The sequence below is a fragment of the Diceros bicornis genome, chromosome 2 (assembly GCF_020826845.1).
Source record: "Diceros bicornis minor isolate mBicDic1 chromosome 2, mDicBic1.mat.cur, whole genome shotgun sequence".
NCBI classification, from domain to species: domain Eukaryota; kingdom Metazoa; phylum Chordata; class Mammalia; order Perissodactyla; family Rhinocerotidae; genus Diceros; species Diceros bicornis.
The window spans coordinates 9988756-10013611 of NC_080741.1; the positions used below are offsets into that span (position 1 = coordinate 9988756).

The 24856-nt window shown below is 38.5% G+C and overlaps 1 long non-coding RNA gene across 1 annotated transcript; it reads left to right on the forward strand.

Moving 5' to 3' along the window:
• The first annotated feature begins 8984 nt into the window (after nucleotides 1–8984).
• Nucleotides 8985–23928, forward strand: LOC131410722 (uncharacterized). Its single transcript, XR_009221400.1, has 3 exons — nucleotides 8985–9041; nucleotides 19989–20135; nucleotides 23781–23928. It is a non-coding gene; the product is annotated as an uncharacterized LOC131410722 (long non-coding RNA).
• The last annotated feature ends 928 nt before the right edge of the window (nucleotides 23929–24856 follow it).

The window sequence follows — 24856 nt, forward strand, 5'->3', positions numbered from 1 at the left end:
GAATAGAGAATGACTGCTAGTGAATATGGGGTTTCTTTCTGGAGTGATGAAAACACTCTAAAATTGATTATGAATATATTAAAAGCCATTGAATTGAACACATTCAATGGGTGGATTTTATGAAAAGTGAATTATATCTCAATACAGCTATAAAAATATCTGAAGGAAATGTGACAAAATCCTAGTGGTTTTTAATTCCTCGGGGTCGGGAGGTGAATATGTTTAAGTTCATCAGAGGAGAGCATGGGAAGGGAACTCCAGGATAGAGAAGAATGTGGTCCAATGCATGCAGGCATTAAAGAGCATGCTGTATTGAGGGATTAGTGAGAAATCCAGTATGGTGCTAGAAGGGTATGCAGTGTGGTGTGTAAGAGCTGAGGCTGGAAAGGGTTTTGCATCTTTGGAATTTGCATCAAGTTCCAAATTATCCTGAAGTTAACTGAGAACCATGAACTGTTTTTAAGCAAGAGAGTGAATCATGTTTTAGGAATATTTGTCTGGCAGTGTGGAGTGAATTGTTGAGGTAGTAACCAGAGGTGAGACAGACCAGTTGGAGGTGGCTATAATAATCTGCATGAGCTTTGTCAAGGACCTGACACACTGTGATAGTAGTTGAGATGGACAAGAGGAAAAATATTTGAAAGCTAGTTATAAAAGTTCAAAAAGACTTGAAAAATCACTTATGATGCTGACATTTCTAGGTTGGGAGAATAGGTAGATGCTGATACCCATTTAACCTTTATAGTAAAAACCAGTAAAAAGCAAATTTGGGATGTAGTGTCCATGAAAATGCACCAGGGAGACCTCCTGCTGCAGGGAGCATAATGACTGAGGGGTCCAGATGCTCTGAATCCACCATTGTATTAGCACCGAGGTTGCACTTCCCCCAGGCTGCTCTCAGCCCACGACCCATAACATAGGAGTACAAAGGTAGGTCCCTTCCTGCAAAATGGGGTACTTCTGATAGGAAAATTTGACTCAAGGACTTCTTGAGGAAACTTTCTTAGAACTGTGCTGTAGTTTGAGGCTCAACCTATCCAATCCTCTTTCTTTCCCTTACTCCTTCACAGAGGTCAGACCTACATTCATCCAACAGCTCTCCCAGCCTCTTCCAGCTCCCTCCCATTTTTCCCTTGCAAGTTGCTGTAGGCTGAATGTTGAAATCTTAACCCTCCATGTGATGGTGTTAGGAGGTGGGGGCCTCTGGGGTGATTAGATCATGAGGGTGGAGCCCTCATGAACAGGATTAGTGCTCTCATTAAAGAAACCTCATCTCTTCCTCCATCTGACAATACAATGAAAAGACAGCCCTTTGCAAACCAGAAGAGGCCCCTCCCCAAAACCCAACCACGCTGGCAACCTGATCTCCATCTATGATATTATTCTGTTACAGGCAGCCCAAACTGACCAAGACAGAAAGTGGCACTGAGAAGTGGGGTGCTGCTGTAACAAATACCTAAAAGTGTGGAAGCAGTTTTGGAACTGGGTGACGGGTAGAGGCTGGAAGAGCTTTGAGGTGCCTGCTAGAAAAAGCCTACATTGCCGTGAACAGACTGTTAAGGGCGACTGCGGTGAGAGTTCACCAAGGAAAGGGGAGAGCTGTAGAGAAAGCCTCAATCTTCTTAGAGAATCCCTAACTAACCATGAACAGATTGTTGGTAGAAATGTGGACGGTAAAAGCCATTCTAATGAGGTCTCAGACTGAAATGAGGAACACGTTACTGGACAATAAATAAGAGGTAATCATTGTTACAAAGTGGCAAAGAACTTGGCTGAATTGTGTTCATGTTCTAGTGTTTTGTGGAAGGTAGAATTTGTGAGCAATGAAATTGGATATTTAGCTGAAGAGATTTCTAAGCAAAGTGTTGAAGGTGCAGCTAGGCTCCCCCTGACTGCTTATGGTAAAATGTGAGAAAGGAGAAATGACTTAAAAATGGAATCATTAAGGAAAGAAACTAGAACTTAAAGATTTGGAAAATTCTCAGTCTATGGATATTGCAAAAAATGAGACAGCATGTTAGGAAGAGAACACTAGGGGTGCCACCACAGGTCCAGAGTGCAAAGTGGGGGGAGGGCTCCAAGTCCAAAGACTGGCACCTGTGGGACGTTAACCCACGCTGCCCAGTGCTGCCTCCCGTCACAGGCCCCACTCCCTGCATTTCAGTGCCACACTCCTCGGCCACCCCAGTGCAGCTCTGGTGGCCCCAGTGCAGCACGGGCTACATTGGCTGCCCCTCTGGAGGATGCAGGCAGCAAATTTAGGCAGCCTCTGTGTGAGCCTGAGGGGCATGGCTGCCTCCACCTGGGTTTCAAATGACGAGACTGTCCAGCAGAGCCTCTGGCTCAGGACCCCAACCTGGGAGAGCTCCGGGTCCCAGGCAGAAAGCCAGTGCAGGGCCATCCCACTGAGCCATGTGGGTGACGTTGCCACCACAGTGGGCCTGGAGGGCAGAGCATTGAACCGAGGAGGATTATTCACAAGCCTTAAGGTCTCTTGGAGTTTGCCATGTAGTTTGGACTTACCTGGGACCCGTCACTCCTTTCTTCTTCTCTATTTCTCCCTTTTGGAATGCGAATGTCTGTCCTACACCTGTCCTGCCATTGTATTTTGGAAGCTCATACCCTGTCTGCTTTCACAGGTTCACAGCTGGAGAAAACTTTGCCTCAGGATGAATCTTACCTTGAGTCTCACCCATATCTGATTTAGATAATATTTAGACAAGACTTGGGATTTAGGCTTTAGAGTTGATGCTGGAACACGTTAAGATTTCTGGGGTTGTTGAAATGGAATGAATGTTTTGCATGCAAGATGGATATGAATTTGGGGGGTACAGTGGTGGAATGCTAGATTAAATGTTTGTGTCCCCCTAAAATTCATATGATGTAATTTTAACCCCCAAAATGATGGTGGGAGGTAGGGCCTTTGGAAGGTGATTAGGTCATGAGGGTGGAGCCCTCATGAATGGGGTTAGTGCCCTTATAAAAGAGACTCCAGAGAGCTCCTTCCACTGTGTGAGGACAGAGTGAGAAGGCAGTTGTCTATGAACCAGGAAGTAGGGTCCTCACCAGACACCAAATCTGCTGGCATCTTGATCTTGGACTTCTAGCCTCCAGAACTATGAGAAATAAATTTCTGCTGTTTATAAGCCACCTAGTCTATGGCATTCTGTTATAGCAACCCAAAGGGAATAAAGCAAAGGTGTTTTCTCTGATAAATTTCTTATAATCCAATCCCACCTTGGTATCTGCTTCTCAGAGAACTCAAAATAATAAATGGGGGAAAAGAGGTGAAAATAATGCTCCTTATTCCTTTAGCCTATTTTCTTTTTTTTTTCATTGAAATCAACATTCATTTAACAAACATTTTTGAGCACCTGTACATAAAATGGTCAAATGAAATCAGATACCACAAAGAATTTCTTGGTTATAGTTGTTTTCCAAGGTTCTGTGGTTTTGTCTTACATGTTAATTACCTGGCCTTGGTTCAGTACACTTTTTATATTGTAGAGGAATATTGGTTATCACATAACAGAAACATCGTATCACACCAAGAGAAAGAAAACCAAGTTAAAACTTTAAGGTTGCCTCAAATATTTTAAATGTATTTGTGTACAGAAAGCAAAGACCAAAAGAAAATAACAACAGAAAAAGAATGTTGATTTCTGAGTGGTAGAATTATGGGTTATTTTCCATGTTTATACTCTTCATTATATTTTTCTAAGTTACCTAAAATTTCTGCAATAATATATTGGTAATGAGTAAGGCACAGATATTGCACCTGAGGTGCATTTCAGTTCCCTTTCTACCACACCCTTACTTTTTTTTTTTCTCTTTGGTCTTTTTCATAAAAACTCACCCTGGCTCCTTTTTTGCCCACAGCAAGAAAGTCAGATGTGGCACAAGCCTGTACCTAAAAGATAAAAGTAAAGGACATTACACTTTTATCCTTGGGAGATTTCATTTTGCTTGCTTCATTACGTCTACAGCAAGCTAGTCTTTCAACATCTGTGCCATTCGATTTCTCAACCAGAATCCAGTCAAGAATAAAATATAAATGCTTTATAGCTCTTGCCAACACTCTGATCAACCGTTCAAATAGAACTCCAGATTAAAAGACCCATTAGATATAGAAAAATGAAGGTTACCATTCAAGAACTTCAGAGCAAAAAAGTCATTAAAAGTGTAAGAAATAATAGCATTATTAGAAATACGGAATAATTTTCCTTTCTTTGAGAACACTAATTTCATTGTTTAAAAAGACTATATTCAGTTTAAGAGACAGAGCTCGGGGCCAAAATCTCCACCTTTAACCTGTTGCTATAATAGACTTTGAGCCAAGATTTGTGGCTCCCGGTAGTTCCCGGTGAATGGCAAGAGCCATTCAATTTTGTGAGAATGCTGAGAAGGAAAATAAATTTGGAAAATATAGAGTCTATTCCAGAGGAACTAGAGTAATCTTTTATGCATTACTGTGAATTCGACTATTGTTCCCAATCTCAAATCAGCATTTTTTTAAAGTAAATGCTTCAATTACACAAAATCAGCAGGACTTGAAATGTAAACAATCTCATTTCACAGTACAAAGCAACAACAACAGCAAAAATGAAGGTCATTATTATAAGGTTCTATCTTAATTCCTCACACACAATACAACAATATTGGACTGAGAATTAAAGAAAGCCAAATTCTAATCTCAGACCCACCCTCTACTAGCTGTGCTAATTAGAGCAGGCTAACTGAACTTTCTTGTCTGTTTCCTCACCTACAAAATGGATTTAATAATACCTGCTCTGTCAACCTCAAGGAATTATTTGAGATTTGAATAGAAAATGGCATAAAAGTGCTTTGAATATCATGAAGCACTACTCAAAATAAAGATGCTCATTACGTCCAGCTACAGTAAATTATTAATGGGCAGCACAGGGGAATGGTGGCATTGTGAATTCATACTCCACCAACAATGTCAAATAGATAGTAAGGGACCCAGGACAGAAGGACTAGATAGAATTCTCTCTCTCTCTCTCTCACACACACACACACACACACACACACACACACACCACCCTAATCAAAGCCAGCTACGGACAACGACTTGGGTGATAAAAGGAAGAGTAATATTTAATAGCAAATTAAAAATATTCTTTAACTCATTAAAGAAAAAGTTCTAAGTTTTATGTTCCTAGTGTTTAATATTATTTTAATATATAAAATATTCCTTTCTTCTTTTAACATGTATATATAAGAAAAATAATAAAACTAGAACCCTATCTCACCCCATTCACCAAAATAAAATCTATATGACAAAAAGAATGAAATATGTATTTTTCTTCATTTAAGCCAACCAGAAAAAAATAGATGATTGATCTCTTATATGAAGATGAAAACTTCCTAAGCATAAAAGCAAAGATAAAAAAACGTAAAATAAATCATTGATAGAATTTAATAATTGGGCCGGCCCGGTGGCTTAGCGGTTAAGTGCGTGCGCTCCGATGCTGGCGGCCCGGGTTCGGATCCCGGGCGCGCACCAACGCACCGCTTCTCTGGCCATGCTGAGGCCGCATCCCACATACAGCAACTAGAAGGATGTGCAGCTATGACATACAACTATCTACTGGGGCTTTGGGGGAAAAATAAATAAATAAAAATTAAAAAAAAAAAGAATTTAATAATAAAAATTAAAACTTTATGTATATCAGAACAACATAATAAAAATTAAAAGGCAGATGACAAACTGGAGAAATATCTATAACATATTAACAAATGATTTGGTATTCTTAACATATAATTAACTCAATATCAGCTAATAGAAAGAAAACATTGCCATCAAAAATTTGATATGACAGTTCACAAAAGAATAAATATAGTCAATAACATATCTTTAAAAGGGCAATTTTCATTATAATGAAAACTGTAAATTAAAATAAAGCATAATCATTTTTCTCCTATCAGCTTGATAAAGGTTTCAGGAAGACTAGTGCCACTAAAAACGGCCAATGGGAATGTAAGTTGTTACAGCCTTTCTGAAAGGTCCTTTTGCCATATAAATTATTTCATTTGTCTAAGATAAATTTGCTGAGTGCCAATAAAAGTCAGACATTCTGCTACAGAAGAATTCTCTCTGCAGAGAGAACAAGACATGCAAAATCCCACCATCAAAAAGCTTATGATCTGGTGGGAGAAACAATCATTAAATTGTTTTACAAACAATTGTTTTACTATCGTAATGTAGTAATGGGATGAGATGATGACTAGAAGGAGGAAATGGACTTGGGATCTATTTTGGATATAGAATTCATGACCTTGATGTGAGGTATTTGCTCAAGAACAGGTTTCTGGCACAAGCCAGTGATCAACTATGCAACTGGGTAGATGCTTGCTCATTCTCTGATGGGGCAAACCCCAGAGGAGGACAGGCTGGGAAGGGGATAAGGAGATCAGGCCTGAAGATGTTAGGTGTGACAAACCTGTGAGACATCCAAAGTGAAGATGGGAGAAGACAGTTCAGAAAAGAGATCTGTATGGGAAATAGAAATTAGCGAACTGTTAACACAGAGTTTATATTTAAAGCCATGGGAGTAGATAAGATAGGCTAAGAAAAGAGAATAGAGGGACAAAAGGATGTTGCTGTTGAAATCACTGAATTTCGGAGGAAATAAAGTGTTGTGGATGCAACAGGTTTTTTTGTTTGGTGAGGAAGATTGGCCCTGAGCTGACATCTGTGCCAATCTTCCTCTACTTTGTATGTGGGACGCTGCCACAGGATGGCTTGATGAGCAGTGTTGTAATTCTACGCCTGGGATCTGAACCCGCAAACCCTGGGCCTCCAAAGTGGAGCACGTGAACTTAACCACTATGCCACCAGGCCAGCCCAATGCAACACTTCTGAGAAATCAGATAAATACAAGAATGAAAAATGTTCTTGGAATTTTGCAACCTGGAGGTCATTGGTATTTTAGTGAAACAGTTTCAATCACTCTACTTCTAGGAATTTATTTTAAGGAAATAATTATTAGAGTACAGAAAACATTAGGTAAAAAGATACCACAGAATTATCATAATAGGAAAATATTGGAAACAATCTAAATGACTGAAAATAAGTAATTAAATTACATTTCTTCTATAAATAGAATGCTGCAGTCATTCAAAATTTTTTTAAAGAATGTATAAGTACACAGGGAATTTTTCACAATAAAATGTTAATTTTTAAAAAGCAGGATACAAAAATATATAACTTGATTTCAAATTTTGTAAAAAAATACAAATATAGAATATCACATAAAATATATTTGAAGACAATATATTAAATTCATCTCTGCATGAAGTTATGGATGATTTCTATTTTCTTGTTTTTTAAAGTTTTCTCAATATTTCTACTACAACTGTGTATTACTTTAATAGAGGAGAGACTGTAAATTACATACATATTTTAATAAGAGGCTGCCCATGCACCTCTGAGCTCCCTAGAATTTTTAGCAATATTAAAACCAATTTTCACAATTTAAATATGTTTCAAATGATGTGTCTGACCAATCCAAGACATTCTTTTTAATAACAAATGTGGAAAATATTGATCCAAATTTTTTTTACATATGTCAAAAATCCAGAAATAGCAAAATTAAAACCACCAAATCAATAAGTAGTATTTAGTAAGAGTTTACTGTGCATATAAGAACAGTTCTTGAATTGGGAGCTATCAAATTCAAAGACTGATATGACGCTCACTGGCACGGAGTTACAGGATGGCTTATATAGTGAAAATAATGAAGTTATTTACCCTTTACAATAATTGGTTATTACAGTGAAGGTTTCCAGACAGCAGGGGACTGGTTAAAAGTGATTATCTCGGGGCTGGCCCGGTGGCGCAAGCTGTTAAGTGCGCGTGCTCTGCTGCAGCGTCCTGGGGTTCCGCCGGTTTGGATCCCAGCTGCGCACGGACACACCATTTGTTAAACCATGCTGTGGCGGCATCCCATATAAAGTAGAGGAAGATGGGGACAGATGTTAGCCCGGGGCCAGTCTTCCTCAGCAAAAAAGAGGAGGATTGGCATCGAATGTTAGCTCAGGGCTGGTCCTCCTCACAAAAAAAAAAAAAAGTGATTATCTCATATCATTTTTAGGAAGATTGTTACCAAACCAAGTGGGCTCGCCTCCTGGTGAGTTAAATAAGACTCTACACCAGTGGAAGTTGTCTGACAAAGTAAAGTGTATCTGCAGCAAATAAGAGGCCATGAGGAATCATTTCCAAAGTCATGGTGTCCCCTAACAAAGGGAAGCAGGAATCTTTATTTTGATTGGGGAATGAATATTCAAAAGGGAGAGGCGGGTATTCCCTTGCACAGGCTCAGCTGGAGCACATGCTTCCACATAATGAGGCCTAAGCTCCTCCTGGAGAGATCTTTGCATTAAAGGTAAGGCAAAGGTTATGGGCATAGCTCTTGTGGAGAGGCTTGGTCAGTTTCAGGATAGTTGGTGGTTACAGCTCCTTAGCATACAAAAGAAAAAACAACTTGGAGAAACAGTTAATTGCTTCCAAACCCACCCTTGAGTTTCTCAAGGTGCCTAGTAGGTGACAAGATGACTTAAATTTCTTTTATGATTGTCAGAGTCATTTAAAAGTTAAGTCTTGCTTGTGTTCATGAAACAAGCTAGAGTTAGTTTTGCTCACTTGGCTTAAATGGTTTTGTCTGCTCAGGGAATTCTCAAGTCTGGTCTCCATTTTGTATTTAATTTTAACACACAAAATAAACTTAGGTTATAGGGAGAAGATGGGAGAGAATGAATAACCCATGGGACAATCAGGAGGGAATTCTAGAAAAGAAGTGATCTCCAAGGTTTCTTATAAGTACCAAACCCTAGGCGCAGGAAGGCCAGCCCCTCCCTCACACGTCTCTGAATGCCGCGGAAAGAGTTGCAGGGGTATAGAGTGAATGAGCAAGCCTCACTTCTACAGTCGAGACACCTGCATCTCTATTTCTTCAGCTGATTCTGCTGCTGCAACTGCTAGCTGGATGAAAAAGAGACCAAAAACTCCCTCCCAAGAGGTAAATATCTGTATCTCTTTGTTTCTAAAGTGGTATAAATGAAACTAACAAACAACCACAGAAAGAAAAGGACAATAATTGATCTAGGCTCCTGGTTTCAAAACTCAATGTTCAAATCCAGCGCCTATCAAAATGAGGCTTTGAGGAGGAGGCTTAGAGATCTAGATAATAGCTTCCAGCTAAAAAACAAAAGAGCAATAGAGTAGGTTTTGAATGGGTCATTGAGTTTCTGGCCTGGGGCAAGTCGCTCTGCTTAAAAAACAAACTCTGTTTCTCACAATGTCGCCATGCTTTCAAAATCAGAATTTGCAAGTTTGTAATAAAAAACAATACCTACTTGCAAAAACATGTATAATAAAGCAGCTACAGAAAATAGACAGAAATAATTGCACTGCCCCCACAACACACACACATACACTTCCCTCGAAGAGATGGCTGCCTCTTCATTTCTGGATTGGAGAAACATTAAACACCTGGTGGCGAAAGTTACTGTAGGCATACAAGACAAATTTTGAGATGAGAAAAACCAACATTTTGTTTCTGAGATTAACAAGGATTTACAAACACCACACTTTTTGAGCACATTCATATGCATTTTTCCATCCAGCCATGTGCCCTATAAAGTTCTCTAGCACTACTTATTACAACAGAAATACCCTGGTTCTACTTCAATCGACCTTAAACTAAGGTTGTCTTTTTATCTGCTTTATTTGCTTCAAAAGAAATTTTGCATTGAAACAAAGAATTTAAAAAAATTCACAGTTATAAGTTCATCTGTTTTATAATAACTTTAATCACACAGGCTAATAAAGAAAACCAACTTTTTAAGGGAAAGCATGCATTAACGCACCTAAGTTTGTAATGTGTTAGAACATCTTGCTTGGTAATCTTACTGCCTCCCTTATTAAAAGTCTATTACTTTTTAGTTCTACTTGATTTTCTGCCTCAATTCTTGAGAGAGATTAAAACTCTACCTTCCATGTTGACGGATTTTAGTTTTGCTAAATGCTACTCCCAACTTTTAGATTTTTGGAAATTTTCATTTAAGTGGGCTGTTAGCAGAAGCTTTGTTAAGATAGTTCACTCAGCATCTCCTTCTATTACTATGGGCTCAGTTTCCAATAGGCCTCTGAAAATATATCTGCAAAGTATGATCATCCTGTCAACAGACAAAATTGGTTATTTTCTTCGTAATGGTTAATTTCAATGATAGTAATACAAGAACTTATCTGTGATTTTAAAACACTTTGCCAATTTATTAAATCCAAAAGTATTTTTTTCTTATTATTCAAGAGCTGATAGATATTTAAAACTTTAGTTTGATGTCAAAGAAACAGAATATTTCATTTATTCTTTAGTTTTACTTGCTCCTATAGGGGAGGAAGAACTATTCCTCTACCCTCTATGTCCTTCTGGCTGGTCTAAGAATTAAACTGACATGAGACAGAATAAGAGGAGAAAATCAAACAAAGTGTAATAACATGTATACTTGGGTGAAACCCAGGAAAACTGAGTAACTCGCCAAAATGGCCAAAGCCACCACCATAAATACCAACTTCAACTGAAGACGAAAGAAGATGTTGGGGGTAGTGATTCTGGAATTCAAAGAAGGGGAAGGAATTTCACATGGAGAAGGAAAAGCAAATGTTTGGTAAACAAGTGTTTGCCATACCTTGCAAGGACAAGGTGACATGGGGAGGCCTTTGATCAAATGGGCCTTGCTAGGTTCTGTCTATCACATCTAGTTCATATTATACTATAGTTATCTTATGCTGTTAGCTCCTTCCTGGAACAGGCCTTCTATCTTAAATTCTTTTAGGCACTTAGGGGGAAGGTCAAAGTTTCTTTCCGAGTCTTTTGTTCTTAAAACTAAGCAAGCCAAAGGACACATTTTGGGAAATTCCCCCACACTGCCTAAATCTAGGCCAGGTCTGTACACAGACCAACTGGACCAGAATTTCCAAACACAAATGCCCACCAGGGTCAAGAAGGTGGAGAGTATGAGAAAAGTAGAACTGCATTTCACAGTAAGAGGATATGACCCAAAGAATGAAGCTGCCACTCAGCACCAGCCGACTTTGCCAGGAGACAATGTGAACCAGGTGAAACCAGTGCTTCAAATTCATCAAGAGAAGCCAGAAATTCAGATTTATGTAGATTAGCAACCAATGTTTAAAAAAAAAAAAACAACTCTGAAGTTTAAACCAATAAACAAATGAAAAATATTTGTGGCCCCTCTCCAGCCACCATTTTGCTACTTCTGGTGTAGGAAATCCCCACATGAAGTAACTTGCTGAAGGCTTTTCTCTAGTTGTGCCTGAAATTCCCACTGTACTTGCTCCTTTAAAGATATAAATGATACTATTTAAATGTAATTATGCTATCTGAAAGGAAAAACATTAATAATAGTAGTTATCATACTGTCTTAGTTTATAAAATCAGAAAAAATTAATCTGAAACTAACAGAAATGAAACACAAAACAGCTAGGTTTTGATGATGGAGAGGAGAGAGCGAGTGTGGCTAAGAAAACGGCAATGGATCATAGCATAGGAAAGTCTGGATGTAAACGAAGCAATGGTCAAAGATTTTTCACGTAAATGGAATACATGAGCTTAGTAGGCATTGTGGATCTAGAGGCTCCGCAAGAGTCCCAAGTAATAGGGATGAGGCTGCAAAGCTTCATCGATTTCTAAAAGTTGCCAGAGGTCAGCTCTGCTCTCAAACAACTATTTTTATTGGCAACTTAGTGTAATAAGCCTCAGATCAATTAATCAACTGACCAAGTATAGTATGGGGGAGAGTTGCTAATTTTATTTTCACTGATCATGCTAAAATTAAACAATACGCAAAGCATTCAAACGTTTAAGAATCATATTATTAAACCTCCACCAAGTCTTGACAACGAAGACACAACAAGGAATCAAAGCAAAAGAGGAATTTTGGTGTTACAGCACCTGGTGTTTTTGGCAAGCCAATTTGTTGATAGGTATTGGGTAGCAATCTAGAAAGTTCTCGTAGGACTCAAAAGAGAGCCAAATATTGAGAAAAATGCACTGCCAGGTTCTAAATTACGTATCCCAAGTACCCAAGTACAAACAAAACACCCACTAACTCTCATTTCAATTCCCTCCATTCTGCTTGTCCAATGTCACTCTTTTATTTTTTCTGATAAAGCAAAATTCTCATGCGCCTTCATTATGGCACTTAACCATATGCTGGCTTATACTATGGTTGCCTTACTTGAACAACTGGAGGGTAAGAAAAGGTTACGTTACTATTATTAACATATCTAGCAGGGTCCCTGATAAAAAATACCAGCTCCATGATCTCCAACGTGAATCCGGTTGATGGTGGCATTTCCCTAATGCTTACTGGTAGCTCCCTCTTCTTAGGCTAGTCCCAGTAAACATCTGCTCTCTCTCCTTACCTGGCTCTGCTGCCAGCCTTACCAAGAATGGTCTCACCTCCCCCATCAGAATCTGTCACCCAGAAACATAGTACTCTTAAGCTGTCTCTAACATTGTGTCTTGGTATTGAAAATGGTCTTTTAAAAACTAGCTTTTCCTTCACATTTAAAAAATTATTCCTGATACAAAACTCTCCCCATCTCCTATAAAACCTAAAAACTATTAAAATAACCTTCCTAAGGCTTTATGATGATAAAGACTTGCGCTGTGTCACATTGACCTCTAAATTTCCTAGTATTGCAAATTCCTGCCTCTTCATAACCATTATTCAACTCCTAGGACATGATTTGATCCCTAACAGGTATTGACTCTTCTTTCTGGCAGTTCAAAGACACCTTCATCCATAGCAATACACCAGGTTTAATTTCCTTTCTCTCTGCTAAAATTGCTGCTAAGAGAAATGACATTGCTGAGAAGTGAATCTGATTGTCCATTTGGCTGGGGAATCCCTGTGCCTGAGAGGTCATCCTGAAAGTCCGTCAGTGACGTTGGAGCACACAGAACCCCATTTTGCTTGAACAGGCCCTTGACAAAAGCAGCACACAAGACCAGTGCTTCTCAGACCTCAGTGTGTTATGCATTACACGGGGATCTGGTTAGATGCTCATTCTGACCCAGCAGGTCTGGGTCTTGCATTTCTGACACGCTCCCAGGGGCTGCTGTTACCGCTGGTCCACACAGACCACATTTGAGTACCAAGGATCCAGACAGTGTGCCTTTTGAACTCTTCCCCTCATACTTTTTCAGTTTTCCTTTTCTCCAAAGCACCCACTCAGCACTGCAGTAACCTGCCCAAGGTGCCTCCCAGTACTGCCCCACGTCAGTCCCTCATTGCTCCTAGTCCGTCCTTTGTATGATTCCTACAGGGGCCTGCCCTCAGCCGGCTGCAACACTGCAAGAGAAAGCTAGTCAACTGCTTCACATGAAATATTAATAGCTGCTTTATGAGGTATGCCCTATTTTACAAATCTCTAACTGATCCCAGGGCAGTGAGAAAAAGATTCTAGAGCAAGGGTGGGGGCTTTCTCTGGACTTCTTAAATCCCAACCCAGTGAAGCTACCTAAATTCACCTGTGTTGGCTGATTCACTTTTGCTCTTAAATGTTATCATACTGGAAATTTCCATTATTTGGCACCTCTCAAGTTCACTTGCCTGGAGTGACTATGATTCCTTCTCCTAAGCCCAGGTTGAGATGCTGTAACAGCTTACTCAGAAACTGAGACTGTTAAAAATGTTGAAGTGCTTCTGAAATCCTATCAGACTTGGCGATATTACAGGGATGAATCAGACACAGAAGAATGTTCAACTTTCAGCTAAAATGAGAATGTCTTTATCTAAATTCCATTAAACTTGGCACCTTTCAGAGAGTTCTCCGACAGGAACAAAACTCAAACACAGTGTCTGCAAACCTGCCAAGTTCTCCTTATCTGAATAACCTTCAATTTAGGGCTGGCCTGTATCATTGACTTTAGAAAATTACCTGTCATTCCTTTTTTGCTTCTTGTTTAATTCGGGTTTTGTTATATTCAAGTTCAAGTATCATTTACAACATAACATTCAGATTACTTTATGGCCATTATTTTAAACTCCATTAACATACATGTTCGTGGATGAGAAAGAGAAGGGATTTCAAAGTTGAAAATTTTAAAGACTGCATGATCTTGTACCAACACAGAAGATCCACCAGGCCCCAATTTTGGATGTATTTGTCCCTGAGAAATGTTTTGAAGCAGAGTTGAAGGTTGAGTCTTCTATAAGCTGGATGAAGGTACCCTGTCTCTCTCATAGGTTAACTGTCAATAGAAACAGAAAGGACAGGTCAAGTTAACAAGAAGTGAACCATATCATTAGGCAGTAAAAAATAAGAGGATTACCAGAAGGAGAACAGAGAAAGGAGAATATTTGACTAGGATTTCCTCCTCAACCCACTAGCATGATTCTGATTACAGCTGCTATATTTGCTTCTTTAAACAAAGATTATCCTAATTATCCTAATGATTTTTTCAACCATTACTTAGAAAAGCATTGCCTCACTTTCCCAATTAGGCAAGCAAAAATAGGATCTGATTTTACAACAGTGACAGGATGAACTCAGCCACATCCCAGTGTCAGCAGACCAGAGTATTGACACGCACGGAACAAAAGCCTCCTCTCTTGAACTCCTAAAGGCACGTGAAGTGTTTCCTAGCATTTCCAATTTTGGAACTCACCATTTCCTTCTCCTTGAATACAAAACAAGTTGAGTCTAAAAATCTCCGTCTGAAATGGCATACACTGGGCAAGGTAGAACAATGTGAGGTTACTCCCATAACTTTGAGTATGTCTAAAGCTGAACAGCTTTAAAAGTTGGCATGCTCAGTCTCACAAAATCCCAGTGATCTTGGTGATTTTAATCAGCAGGAAGACTCCCAGCTAACTTCAAGGATCTGGCTTGGAAGGAACAAGCAGGAAATCATTAGTTATGGAGCATACACAGCAAGCATGTACTGGGAAGTTATATAAATCCAACTAACTCTCTAAATCCTAGATTTAGAGCTAGAATTCTGGGATGGCCTCTTAGCCTCCCACCACCAGCCTTTGTGGGATGTGAAAACAAGGAACAATGGAGCTAATGCAAATTAGAAATCTATTGTGATGGATTCCTCAGTGACCTTGGAGGCTGGAAAGATAGCTCTGCGGTGGAGAGCCCTGGAAGCCTGCAGCCTTGTTGACTCCCTAGCAGCTGGGAAACAGAATCCCAGAGTCGGGAGCAGCCTCTAACAAGCATGAGTTGCTTGCGGGTGCCATCATCGTTAATAAGCGCGCGTTAGGTGTCTGTCATGTTCAGGGTTCTGATCAGACAGAAAGAACGAGGATTACAGCCAGGTCCTTTCCCTGTTGTCCTCTTGTTTACTTGACCTATAAACACAACTCAATCCTTTGGCGGAAACCAGGAAACCCCCGGTGATTGTTGAAAGACACATAACCCAGAACTGAGAATGGGAACATTTCAATAGATTAAAGGACAAGCGCCAACAGATCCACTTATGAATGTAAAAAAAGGCAAAAAACTGGAAGAAGGAATTGTAAACAGAGATTGGCTTAAGGAGTTTTGAAACTAATCAAGCTATCATCGGTATTATCTGGATTTTAAGGACACGGCATTTTCAGAATTTCCTTCTCTTAATCATATAATGCCCAAAGTTTTCCTTTCTGAAAATTACCAATTCATGAAGTAAAAGATGTTCTATATGCAATATGAAAACATCTATTTCTCTTCTATTCTTGCACTAACATAAAATCTGGTCTCAAAACCACACGTACCAAAACGGAGCTTTACAAATGTTACCAAAAATGTCTTACCTTATATCATTTCATCAGAAAGTGGGCCTAGAATAAAATGACAGAAATATTCTTTACTCCTCACTCAGCAAAGGCCATTATATGCCCAAGGCAAGCAATTGTTTGCCAGACTGAACTTTTAAAATACGTTATGACTCAGAACCAATTGTCAACAGTATAATGCAAATATTTTAGAAAGCTTGATTACATAAGACTAGCTCACGAATGAGAAGATAGAAGTATATTTATTCAATAAATATAATAAATATGTATGTTGATCAATAAAATATTAGAGGTGGGTTAAATTTTTTAAACTATTTCCATTGCAAAATGGAAAAATAGCTATTGCTATTATAGGGTAATTTGCTGTTCAATGTCCTCTATCTGTTAGTAAAGTAGGGCATCACCTAAGTGCATGGAAAGCCATATCCTAGATAGGTAAAGAGAGAGTTCAACAGACTCTTTCTGCTAGAAGCCAGATAGTAAATATTTCAGGCTTTGCGGGACAGATGATCTCTGTTGCAACTACCCAATTCTGCAGTTGTAGCACAAAAAAGCAGCCATAGGCAATATATAGAAGAATGACAATGACAGTGAGCCAATAAAACTTTATTAACTAAAACAGGTGACAGTCCAGATTTGACCCATGGACCATAGTTTGCTAACTCCTGAGTAAAGCCAAACCCAATATAGAAATCAGATCCAACAATGTTGTCAAGATTTTCCTAATAATTTTAGTATTTGGAGTTTATTCCAGCTGCATTTTCTAATTATACTAAAGTCATATTTTCACAAATATGTAGGGAATGAAAATTCTGGTTAAGTATAATCAGGTTAACAGTTTTTCAATGAGTAAGTATTCATTAAACTAGAATGTGTCAGACAATATCATGCTATAAAATTATGTAGAAAATTGCATGAAAAGCAAATACTATTCTGCTAAAACATCATAATCTAAACACATTTCAGGACCTTAAAGTAGTGCTGAAATGTAAATATAAACAACTTTCATTATATGATATTGTTAAAATATAATTTCAAAAAGGCAAATTATGGCTCTTAAGCAAATATAGAATGAATGAACACGTTAAAGATTTTATTTAACTCATTATTTAATGAGAGAACTGGTAAGATGCCAAAACAGGTCCAAAGAGCTTTTGAGAAGGTCAACGTAGGCAATTTAACAAGAAAACGTTAGAATAAGATTATTGGGTTAGATTTAAAACTGCTTAATGACCAACAACTGAGGTTATCTGTTCTACTAGACAGAAACTATTTGCATATCTATTTGACAAAAATCTACAAGTTAACCTCTGTCCTACAGAGCTGTAAACGGTCCAGTCAACAGAAGCCCAGCACTGGAATGAAATAACACCTAGTAATCTCTTTTACCTATTTCCAAGTTTCAAATAATTTTCCTGACAATGTTGGAGATTAGCCTCTATCCGCTCTGCATCTGTGAAACATCTTGAAATGTATTAAATAAATTCTATCTATTAACTTGTTGTCTAGTATTTTTTTCCCCATAAAAGTAGAAGATAGAATTATGAAATAGGTGACCTTCTCTGCATCACAGCACAATGGAGACTCAAAAAAATTAATGATAACACACAGCCTTCTCCCAAGTTGCTCTGCACTAAGCCCTTGGTTGTGAGGCTCGCACACCCACATCCTTGGGCTTTACTGTTCCAAGAGTCTGTACTCACATGGCCAACAACAGACAGCTGACTGGATGATGGTATATTAGCACCATGGAATAACTGCAGCTGTTGCCATCACTTTGGAGAAAAAATTTTCGGCACGAAAATATTTTCACAATATATTCATAGGTGGAAAAAGTTAGCTACCAAATGGTGTATATAGGTACATTTTCCTGGTTTTCTGCATTACATTTATAGTGTTAGAGTTTAAGATTCTCTCTCCATTCCTTAAATGTAGTCTGTGCATAATGACTTCCTGCCAAAGAGTACAGCATGGAAAGGGGGAAAAAAGCATGATCTGACAGTGGAGGAACCTGACAGCACCACCTCAGTCAGCCAGGCGATCATGGTCAGCATCAACAGTGATGAGTCACGTTGATAGTGTGCACCCTTGATAGGAGGTGATGAAATGGCGCTTCACCTCTGTGGTCTTCCTCCCCAAACCCACAGCCGCAGTCTAATCATAAGAAAAACTTCAGACAAATCCAATTTGAGAGGCATTCTACAAAATACCTGATTTGTCCTACTTAAAACCATCAAGGTCATCAAAAACAAGGGAAGTCTGAGAAACTGTCATAACCAAGAGGAGCCTAAAGGGGATATGATAACTAAATGTAATGTAGCATCCTGGAGGGGCCGGCCCTGTGGCTTAGCGGTTAAGTGTGCGCGCTCTGCTGCTGGCGGCCCGGGTTGGGATCCTAGGCGCACACCGAGGCACCGCTTGTCATGCCATGCTGTGGCGGCGTCCCATATAAAGTGGAGGAAGATGGGCACAGATGTTAGCTCAGGGCCAATCTTCCTGAGCAAAAAGAGGAGGATTGGCATGTATGTTAGCTCAAGGCTGACCTTCCTCATAAAAAAAAAAAAAAATGTAGCATCCTGGAACAGAAAAAGAACATCAGGTTAAAAACTGAGATAATCTGAATAAAGAATGGGCTTTAATTAATAATAATCTATCAAAATTAGTTCATCAATTATAACAGATGTATCATACTAGTGTAAGATATTAATAATAGGGGAAACTGGGTGTGGGATTATATTGGAACTATTCTGTACCATCTTCACAATTTTTTCTGTAAATCTAAAACAGTTTTAAAATAAAAATTATATTAGTTTTTTTTTTTGAGGAAGATTAGCCCTGAGCTAACATCCGTTGCCAATCCTCCTCTTTTTGCTAAGGAAGATCGGCCCTGGGCTAACATCCGTGCCCATCTTCCTCTGCTTTGTATGGGACACCGCCACAGCATGCGTCGGTGCGTGGCAGGGATTTGAACCTGTGAACCCTGGACCACCACAGCGGAGCGTGGAAACTTAACCGCTATGCCATCAGGCCAGCCCCTAAATTTTTTCAATTTTATGATTGTTTATTTTTTGCATCAATATTTTTTCACTTCAATCTCTTAAAAAATTTTCATGCATGTTTCACCTTCAGAAAGTATTTTAAACAAGGAAAGCATATTCTGTGAATTTATGCTTCTATATTTTCAAAGCTGCCATCTCAAAGTCTCTTTTCTCAGAAAAGGAATACTTCTATTTGCATCACACCACAGTTTCCTCCAGTTTTTCCCTAATCATTCCCTTTAAGAGAATTCTCTGCACAAATTTGAAAAACTGTAACTTTGATATAATGAGATTTAGAATTCTTCACAGGGCTTATATGATTGATTTCCTAGCACATAAACTATCTTCTGTAATAATATTTTACTTTATGAATACCAACCTGATGCCTAAGTTAAATCAATGCAGCTGTATTGGTAAGGAGAAAAAGGGTAAAAATATTAAATGTGGGCTCTGCTTTATAAACATTCCAGTATAGTCCGGTATGATAGAGGAATCTAACAGGTAATCCTGGGGTCAGAGTTGATTTGTGTCTTGAACTTCACTCCACACTTACTGAGAGGTCAAATTATCTGTGCGGCAATTTTTGAGTATAAATACTAATGACATATGTGTAAACTAACTTGGATCTATATCCCCAGGGTGGCTTGTTAGTGATTGGAAGATCCCCAGAAATCCACGCAACAGAGGTGTCTAGTAAGCACTTCAACTGCCATTATTGAAAGCTGCATCAGAATGTTTATTAATTAACACAGTGGAAGTTTAGAAAATAATTTTCATAAGTGAAATAAATGGTGTTCAACTGTGTTTACCTGGACTAAATGATTACACAGATTCCGCCAACCTTGAATGAAGTCAGTATAAAAAGCCAGCAAGGCCAATGCTCTAAGCCTACTGCTGTATTGGGTTCTGGGTCCTCCCCACTTCCCAGATAACCTTGCGGCCTGACCGCACCAGAGCATTGGTTGGTCCACTAGAAGTGAGACATCATTTGTGTCCATGTCAAAGTGAACCTTCGAAATAGTAAAAGCTAACATTTATTGATCGCTTACTATATGTCAGGCACTGCTCTAAGCTTCACGTGCCTAGAAACTCATGCAGTCTCTCTGAACTCTCTAGGATATGCAGAGCTATATACCACAGATGAAGACACAGAAGCACAGAAAGGTTACATAACTTGCCGAAGGTCTCACTGCCAATCAGTGATGATGATGAAAGAAGCCCTCCTTAATCCTCAGAGCTTTATCATATCCTGTATTCTAAAAGGTAGAAATTCCCATAATAAAAATATCCTTAAGGTATTGACCACCTTGAATATATTACATGACATGACCCCTTCAAGGTCACACCATTCTTGTTCTCTTGAAGCAGCATTTGACACTCTTTTATGTCAAATGTTTGTTTACTGTAATACCCCTTGTTTTTAAAATGTTTATTTGAATTTCTTTTCAAATGTGTATTTGACCTTTTTTACTGCTATCTCCTAAATTTACTAAATGAATACTTTGATTGCTTTTAAATTGGTGTGTTAAAAACTATTGTGTTTTTGTCCCTGGTCTCTGGCTGAAATGATTGACCCATCATTTTGTCCTCCAAAGTGACAAATGCTATGCTAGTCTTTCCTCACCACATTTTGGTGTAGTCTTGGCTGAACTTGGAATAGAACAGATCCTAAAAAAGAAAAGATGGGCTACAGGAAAAATCTCATAATGTCCTACTTCCAGAAGACCTTCCCTGAGTAGTTTTCAGTTCAAAAGCCTTTCAGCATTTGAAGGAGGAATCATACTGAACCTGTCTTCTGTGTTTGCTTGTTCTGTTTATCCTCCATTATCCCTCCCCACCACTAAACATATTTTCTGTAAAGATTCCATAAATCATTTTTTCTAGGTAGCCTATTTTCATGCCTAGACAAAATCCACTTCTGTGTGTGTGCGAGGAAGATTAGCCTTGAGCTAACAACCAGTGCCAATCCTCCTCTTTTTGCTGAGGAAGACTGGCCCTGGGCTTACATCGGTGCCCATCTTCCTCTACTTGATATGGGATGCCGCCGCAGCATGGCTTAACAAGCGGTGTGTCAATCCGTGCCCGGGATCCGAACCCCCGAACCCTGGGCTGCTGAAGCAGAGCATGCCAATTCAACTGCTATGCCACTGGGCGGGCCCCAAGATCCACTTTTTATGAGTGCTCCTCTGTCCAAGAGTCAGGAAAATGAAGCCTCACTCCTGCTCAGTTACTTTCAACTAAATGGACTTCATTCTGGATAATTTGGTGTACTAGAAACGATCCAAGATATCCCCTTGATAACTTCTAGGACCATCATGGCCTGAATCATCTAACAGAAAATAGAAATTATTTTTCTAATAGAAAAATTCCATCCTGGCTAGATGGAGTCTAGTATCCACGGGAAGAAGAAGCATACAAAAGAAAGCCAAATTTTAATTTACTCCCCTCAGTTGCCCAGGAGAGGTTGCAAACCTTACTAAGTATAGAGAGGAAATGCAGAGAGACAGAGACAGAGAGAGAATTTGGGGACAAGCCTTGTAAAAGTATCTGTTAAAAGGTTCCAGGAGCAAAAGTCTTGTAGATGCAAATAATCCATAACCAATCTGTAAATCAAAATTGGGATGAGCTTATTATGAGCCAGATCTGAGGACTATATAGTGTGTGAGAGTCTTTTTGCAAAAGAATGGAGCCCTCCAAAGAAGTGGGGGTGTACAGAGTGGTTATACACTGTCAAAGAGCATGTATCACATATGATCGGAATATCCCTTTTACAATAGTCACAAGACAGCTTTGCCGGCACGGGATTTCACACACAATTGATGGACAGCTCAGGTAATAGGTCTGTGGTCTCCAGCTGGGTGGTCATGGCAGGTCAGTAATCAATCCCTAGCCTAGGGAGAGATGCTTATCCTTAAGGAAATGCCATTGTGGGGTAAGTTACTTTACCTTTAAGGACGTTGTTCTTGTCTTTGGGACATAGTAAATACTTAAAGCAGATATACAACGCATGCTCAACAGCCACGTCAGGCCTTTTTGGAAAAACAAGGTCAGGCCAAATTAGTTTTAAACCAAATGGCTTCCACATATACTCCAATATATCCTATTGCTTGTCATTTATTTATCAGTCCTAATCCTAATATTAGAGGGGATGCAGGCCCAGGTCCCTCCATCAGACTGTTAGGGAACATGGACTCCTGTGAAACATCTGGTATCGATAAAGGAGTGCCCAATAACCTCAATAACCTTTATACTTTGTTCCTAGACTTATAACCACCCATGCAGTGAGCCCTTACTAGCTTCCAGATTTCCTTCCTCAAGGATGCCAGGAAAGTTTCTATACAATTACTTCAACATAAGATTAAACGTTCAAAATATTATCATTGAAGTTCCTAAACTCTGAGGAGGTCACACCTTAGAAATAATGGTCAGTGGTGGTCACTCCACTTATAGTACATGGAACAAAGACTGACCCCAAGGAAAAGTCTATTTTTCAGAAATTAATTCCTCTATGGTCCATGCCTTCACTTTTAAGTGATAGGAAGTAGATCAAAATAACCTCTCTCCTTAAGTAAGCCTAAATTAGAAAGGACAATGGAATAGAAAAATTATTAGTCTAGCAGGAAGCAGTGAGTAGATGTTGAAATCCAAACAGGTATAATTGTCAGCAACTCTGTGTTAGGTTGTAATGTAATCTCTTTTTTATAGATGAAAGAATGTGTTATCCTAAAAAATTAATAAATAAAAACCTGCTTAGGGGCCGGCCCAGTGGTGCAAGCAGTTAAGTGTGCGCGCTTCACTGCAGCGGCCTGGGGTCCGCCGGTTTGGATCCTGGGCGCTCACCGATGCACCGCTTGGCAAGCCATGCTGTGGCGGTGTCCCATGTAAAGTGGAGGAAGCTGGGCACGGATGTTAGCCCAGGGCCAGTCCTCCTCAGCAAAAAGAGGAGGATTGGCAGATGTTAGCTCAGGGCCGATCTTCCTCACAAAAAGAAAAAGCCTGCTTAGATAGTTACACACACAAACATGTTGAATTACAAATGATGTTGAGAGTTTTTTAAGAATCTTAAGAACTGTCTCTTTGGAAAGGAGCACTCAAAATACAATTTACCATATAAAATTTCTATTTTTAAAAGCATATGGTTAAAAAGTATAAAATATGTTGTATCTATACTAGAATATTTTGATTGAATATAACAGTTGATTTTTTAACCAGAAAGACAGGATGACACTGAAAGTCTGTGTATGAAAATAAAGAAAAATTATAAAATAATTCTTATTTTTTTACTAGCAGAGTCTTAAGCTCAAAAATAAAAAGTTATATTTGGCCTGATAAAGACCAGCAACAAGCCAAGAAATTGATCATAGGCTTGAGCCTGAGGCCAGCCTCTGAAAGTGAATAAAAAGAGAGGGAGGAAGGGAGAAAGGACGTCAGTGTAACATCTGCAAATAGCAAAGACTTCAGTTCTAGAAAATTGGGAAGGGAGTGATCTAATTACCTCCCTCTTCTTTAAGAAAATATTCATATTTTATCTCACTTATATTTCCAAAGCATTCATTGCAATTTTGAGGGTTTTTTCGGTTGTTGTTGCTGTTTTAAATGCTTGTTAGGAGAAATTTATCCAATAGATGGAAATAAGGCAAAGGATGACTGTGTGTCCTTTCATTGTCACCCTGGGACACTGGCTAATAGGAGTCAGGGGATTATGCCTTGCTTGACTTACAATTTGCCATTCATTAAAGTTTCAGACTCTGTAAAGTTAGTTATTAGCTTGTAGGAAATTGATAAGTTGCAAATGATTTGGATCTAGTAGAGATGTTAATAATTTCTGCCCTGTAGAAAACACAACCCCAAAGATTAAAGCTTTGTTGTTCTTTCTGTTTTTCACCTAATTTAGCACTCTTATTTCAGCATTCTTCTTTGAATCCTCCTTGGACCCATCTTTGCCATCCTGCTGGTTCCCTCTTTAATGACTTGAATATACCTTTGATTCACTCTATATTTGTATAAGAATTATGTTTTTAACTATTTAGGTTTTATATTTTGACATCTTTAAATATCAAGCCATAATTTAAAAAAAAACATTGTATAACAGAAATGAAATTTCTATTGGTTTACATGAATTTTAAAAATATAATTTTATATTGTACTCTATAGTTACAGGTGCAATTACTATGAGACATAGAATTGAAAATCTTGGGCGCAGCATATTTGTTTCCATTCAGGAATTTGAATTTCTACACTAAAACTAAAGAGCTAACGTTTTATGTAAAACATGACATTTGTTTCATTTGAAATGAATTACAATTGACATGTGTTATCATTGTAAACCTGAGTGTTCTTTAGAAATATCATTCTAACAAGACCAGGTAATCTGAAAATTATGTGAATCCATAGAAAATCTTCCAGTTGAACTTCTAGAGTATAAATCTTTCACACTTTCCAGTTATTTTTTAAATTGATTGCATTTTATTTTGATATACTCTTGATATTTATGCAACATTTTTAGTTATATTTTAGAAGTCTGAATTCATATATCCTAAGATAATATCTATCTGTATTTATCCAAAGTCTTCTGAAAAATGGCTGTGATTATTAGACCTTTTATTAAACTAAGGATGCCAATAACATATGAAAAGCAAATGCTTTTGACTCATTATTCCACACAAAATCTGAGAAGCCTATATATCCATGTTTTGTTCTTTGATAATCACAGAGTTGTAACACATGAAGTATTGCCTTGATATCCCTGGAGCAAAATTAAAGACTTGGACGGTAGTAGTCAATATAATCCTAATTGGGAGATTTGGATTTGTATACTGTAAGCTTGGTATAACAATGTAAGTCATGAGATGTTGCCTTCTTAAGGGAGTGTTTTATTGTAACATAAAAAAGAATTGTAGCTCAGAAAAGGAAGCAAAATAAATTTAAAAGCTTGAAAGATTAGGAGATGATTTAGCAGAGTTTAAAATATATATAACTAAATA